Here is a 5750-nt window from a genome sequence, read left to right as displayed (position 1 = left end):
TACATTCTCATATCACAAAGACAATTGAGTGGAAGAAGCTTTCCTTTGATATTTGAATCATTTGAAATAACACAAATAGAACTATACATTTCCAAAAACACTCAATAAGACAACAAAACAAAACAAAAAAGACAAGGAAAAAAATCTTTTCTTTCTTACAGGTAGACTTAGAAGTGGACCTCTTCAGTTTTCTTTTTAAAAAGTTCAAAAAAAAAAAAAAAGCAGCTTAAAATCTAATTAAAATGAATAAAAAATTTGTTTGCTAGGCCACTGGTCTCCAGCACCATTTTCTGTTTTCTGTAGTTTTGATTCAGGTTCTTCCTTGTCTGCTTCTTCTCTTGCTCTTTTCACTGTTTCAGCTGTAACATTTTCATTACATTCATCATCACTATCAAACTTAATTTTCTTGCCATGAAACTGTACTTTTCCTTTAATGGACCCAGCCTAGGTAGCTTTATTTCCTTTTCCTTTTCCTTTAAATCTGCCACTGTTTGACTTCCACTTGTTAGGTATTCTTGTTGATCTTCTATGATTTTTTCCAGTGCTTTTCTCCACCTCTCCTTCTAGTACTTCCAATGTCACATCTTTGTTCCTTAATTGTAGGTTAACATTATTTGCATATTTGGCTTTATTCAGTGCTTCTTTAGCTTTTTCTTTAAATAGAATTATTCTCTCTTTTGCTCCTCTGACAAAGTCTATCCATGTTATCTTGCTATGACTTGTGAAAAGGATGTGTAGATCCTCTCTACTAGTCTGATCATCTATGTTACCTGAGATTTTCAGAAAGCATCCAATCTTTTCTTCTAGAGATTTCATTTCAGCATATTCTTCCAACTTCTGTTTTTCTTTTTTCTTTTGTTTAGCTCTTAATTTAGCTTCCACTTTATTTTGCTATCTTCCTCATTCTGTTTTGCAAAGTAATTTTCCTTGGAAAGTATTAGCAGGGCTGTGTCTTTGTATTTTTGGCCAGGAGTCTCTACAAATTTATTAACAGATGCAGTGCTATCAAACACAGCAAATACCTGTCCCTTAAATACTTTGTGCAGTGTTCTTCTCAGGTGAGTATTTATACTTGATCTTTATCTTCTAACCATTCCTCTATATCATCAAGGGTTGCACCAGTTGAGAAGCCTTTAATACAAATGAACCTGATTTTTTACATCATTTTAAAATTCATCGGTCACTTCAGGGAGAGGCATGGTTGGAGATCTTCTGATTTAAGTTTTACCTTCACTTATTTCCATGAGTTCTTCTTTTGATTTGCTCAATGTGTCTACTATTACATTAAAATCAGTTGCTAGATGGATCAACCTACTGAATTGTATCATTTTCTCCAAAGATACTCAGCCTTCATCAAGTTTTATCTGTTCTTTTAAAATATAGTCCTGTGGCAAATTAAAGTCACCAAAAATAATACTCAATTTGATGGCAGATTTTGACCTCCAGAACAACCATTTTTTCATTATCACCATTTTCAGCCATTGTAGCAACATTTAGGGCCCTGGCATTGCAGAGCCACACCACACTATCTCCAGCAGTGACCTTCTGGACTTCTCTCGCTGCCTTAATAGTGAACATAGACACATCAAGACCCCACCAATGGGAGCCAAAGTCTGAACCGAACTGCCATTACAAGAACTACCTTTAAAAATAACAAAGAAATCAATTACTTATAGCAATATATAGTATATATGTACGTATGTTTTAATTTGTGGGTAGTTTCCTATGACAGATATAAAACTGAGGAATTCTTAATATTTAATATGCTTTGAAGGGAAAATAAATATTCATGTCAATATATATGCCAATTGAGTAAGAGGATTTAGGGCAAAAGTGAGAGATGAATGATAGAATGGTACAGATGCCTTTAAGTTGGGACTGAAGAGTAGCAGATTGGGGTATGCAATGAAGTTCTATGCTTTGTCCAACATTTCATAGGCTCATAGAAAGATTAAATCTGTTTTAAGTTTTCATTCTTTGATTACCAGAAAATTTTGCTTTTGAAAAATTAGGAAGTGTGTTTGCCTGATTTTCTAAGGCAAAGTCTTCATAGTTTAGTGAGATAATAGTAGTGTGAAGTCAGGAGAAATCTGCTCTAACCAGGCAAAATAGTTTATATCAGCATTATCAATCCTTTTATCAAATTAGATATATAATTTCACACCTATGTGGGCAGCTTGGGACAAAAAATAATCACAGAAATTATAATTGCAGTAAGAAATTATACACACAGATTTGATGAAAGCCTATCACTGAAATATAATCTACTCTTGCATAATAAAACATGGATAAATCCTCTCATTTTCTAAATGAACATTTTCAAAAACATCTGTGGACCTGATTTTGGCCCTAAAAGTCTCTAATTTTCGAATAACTATTATTGTGTCGATATCTGAAAATAGTTTTTTTAAGGACTATTTATCCCTAGGTCTTCAGTAAAGAACTGTGTGGCTCTTTATTCTGAGCAGTTAAATGATATGTAATAAGTGACATTAAAAAGTATAGTCAGGGGCGTGGTAGTATGTTTATATGCTGAGTTTGGCTTAGAGGTCACATTTGAGCAACAAGGAGGCTTTCAGAAGGTAATTCTTAGGCAATAGATATTACTAGGTTAACTTTCTTTTATATATATATATATATATGTATTTTAAAAATACTTAGATTACATGAACATCACATAAAAATTATTGGGATTCCCATATGCCCCACTCCCCCCACTCCCCACATTTTCCCACATAAACAACATCTCTCATTAGTGTGGTACATTCATTGCAATTGATAAACACATTTTGGGGCTTTGGCACTGAGCATGGATTATAGTTTACATTATAATTTTCATTCTCTCCCACACAATTCTGTAGATTATGGGAAGATATATAATGGCCTATATCTGTCATTGCAATGTCATTCAGGATGATTCCCAAGTCCCAAAAATGCCCCTGTATTACATCTGTTTTTGCCTCTCCTTGTCCTCAGAGCCTCTGCATCAATGTTGTAATTTCTTCAATTGCTAGAATCACAATATCTATAGTAGAATACCTAAGTCCACTCTAGTCCATAGTTCCTTCCCCCAGTCATGAAGATTCTGGGGTGGTGATGTCCACTCCATCTCTAGTTGAGAGGTGGTTTTGATCCCAAACATCTAATGGATGGGACTGTCTTGATTGCAGTTGTAGGCTCTCTCATTTCCTAGGTATGGTAGTTGTCCATCCTCACCTCCCCGTTAATTGTCCTGGGTGAGTCCAATGAACTAGAATGTGGGTGTTACATTTCCACTGGGGTTCAGGGCCCACCTGGCACATGAATAGCTTGGACATACACCTACCAACTCCAGCACCAACTATAGGTTCAAATAGAAGCGGTGGTTGACCCATGTATAGGGAAGCCATAACTGAGTCCTACTCTGTCACTCTCAAGAGCGCAAACTCCAAAGCAGGACCCACTGGCAAGGCACCAAACTCTGGAGCTATCTGCCCTGAGTATAGGACCTGGCTGTCTCCAGAGCCCTCAGAAGCCCCACTGTTTGGGGTAGTAATGTGCATAAGCATTACCAGTGGATGACATCCTGACTCACATTGAAGTTTCTTAGCCATATAAACTCATTTGTCTTTACATTTCCCCCCTTTCAAGGTCTTTTTCCAGTTGCATTGCTAGTTGGTGCTTGGTAGTAATCCCTTGGTGTCAGGGAGGTTCATCCAGGGGAGTCATGCCCCACGCTGGGGGAAAGGTAATGCATTTATATGCTGAATTCAACTTACAGAGAGGCCACATTCTAGCACCATGGAGGCTCTCAGGAGGTAACTCTTAGGCACCCTATAACTCTAGGGTAAGTGTCAATTTTGAGAGCAAAGGCATATAAGGATAGTCATCAATATCAAGGGCCCATCAATGGACCATCCTTCTTTGCTAGTCATTATCCCTATACTTGGGGGATTGCTGCTGCTCCATTAAAGAATGTGGCAGAGATCTCCAGAATAGGATTCAATGTTCTTTTGGTTATTGTGTGAATCTCCACTTACTGTGACAATGCCCCATGAGGATTTGAGCACATTAATATATCTTATATGTATTTCCAGCTGACCTTCCTCCCATGTATACTCCATCACTGACACCACACACCAATGATCCTCCCCTGCCCCAGTTGTAACCCTTCTGTGATCCAAAGTTTCTTCAAAAATAAAGCCAATAAAATTAGATAAATGCAATAGGAAAATGAAATAATAATGATAAGTTTAAATATAAGAAGTAAAATATGTAAAAATTTTAAAAAACTAGAACTAAAATAAAATTTTTAAATGAGGTATTAAAATAATGAAAAATATTTAAAATTTTTTTGATGTTTTGCCTTTCATCACTGTGGTATCTGTTGACCTTTAGGTACAGTGATATTTTCTTCCATTTATTCTCCAGTGTCTTACTTTTTTTCATTTTGTTTTCAAAGAAGTTTTAGGTCACAGTAAAGTCACATACAGAATACAGGGGACTCCCATATACCCAATATCCTCCCCCTTTTCCCCCTTCCCATATTAATACCTTTTTATATGTGGATGATACATTTGTTACAACTGATATACAAATTGTGAAGCATAGCAACTAGCCATGGTCAATGGTTTACATTATGGTTTACATTTTAGACCTTATACTTATATAAATTTTGATGATATTTAACATGGCCTGTGTCCATCATTGCAAGATCATGTAGAACACTTCCATTGCCCATTAAATAACCCCTATTCCATCTATTCCATTCCTCCCGCCCTCTCCCCTAGGGGCCCATGGCGACTCCCTGGCTTCACTCCTTAGATGATGAGATTCACAATTAGTTGTAACACCATCTTGACATACTGGTTTGTCCTCCACATATAGGAACTACCCATGCTCTTGAGAGACTCCTGCTCCTCTGTTTAAGAACATATCGGTCCTCCCCATGATGGGAGTCCAACTCCTGCCCATTCATTATGTGGGTCTCCACCCACTGATACAACATGTTATAACAAAAAAATCACTTGTACACTCCCTAGAAGCCTGTCCCATGTGCACCCCAGGTGTTAGATGCGTCCCCCATCCAACAACCTAAACCAGTAACCCTTCCTTGTCATATTGCCATAAGAGCATTCCCAACTTCGTATTTTCAACCACATATCTGCCAATCCCCAGTGTTCATCTGGTCCTTCCCCCAGCCCTCCCAGGTTAAGTTTCAATTTCACAAGAAAAGGTTCAGGGGCATCACCATTAATATCAAGGGCCTGGTGTACTGATCTGTTCTCCTTTGCTAGGCACTGCCTGTGTATTTGGGGGATTCTTGCCCCTCTATTAGAGAATGTAGCAAGACTACCAATGATGAGGATTCAATATTCTTTCAGTTATTGTGTGGCTCTCCACCCACTGAGACAACACCCCACAAACACTTGAACATATTCACATGCCATAGAGGCATGCCCCAGGTGCATCTAGGGATTATTATCAAGCACCAACTAGTGATGCTTCTGGAAAAAGATCTTGACCAAATAGGGGAAAGGGTAAATACAAATGAGTTTTTATGACGAAGAGTTTTCAAAGTGAGTCTTGAAGTCATTCCAGTTGTTACACTTATGGCTTATGTGAGTCTCAGCAGGATCCCATTGATTGTCACAGTGAACAACCTCAAACAGTGGGGCACCTGAGGGCTCTAGAGACATCTAAACACTATAAGCAATCTCAGGAATTTGGCACCCTGTCAGTGGGCCTTACTTTGGAATATATGCTCCTTA

At 37.7% G+C, this 5750-nt stretch overlaps 1 pseudogene; it reads right to left on the bottom strand.

Annotated features, from left to right (window-relative positions):
• Positions 1-237: 237 nt before the first annotated feature.
• Positions 238-1482, bottom strand: LOC101433750 (lupus La protein homolog pseudogene; annotated as a pseudogene).
• Between the last annotated feature and the right edge of the window lie 4268 nt (positions 1483-5750).

This window comes from Dasypus novemcinctus, chromosome 2, assembly GCF_030445035.2.
Source record: "Dasypus novemcinctus isolate mDasNov1 chromosome 2, mDasNov1.1.hap2, whole genome shotgun sequence".
Taxonomy (NCBI): Eukaryota; Metazoa; Chordata; class Mammalia; order Cingulata; family Dasypodidae; genus Dasypus; species Dasypus novemcinctus.
The sequence above is the reverse complement of the archived record's forward strand: the minus strand, read 5'-3'. Positions and strand labels throughout refer to the sequence as shown.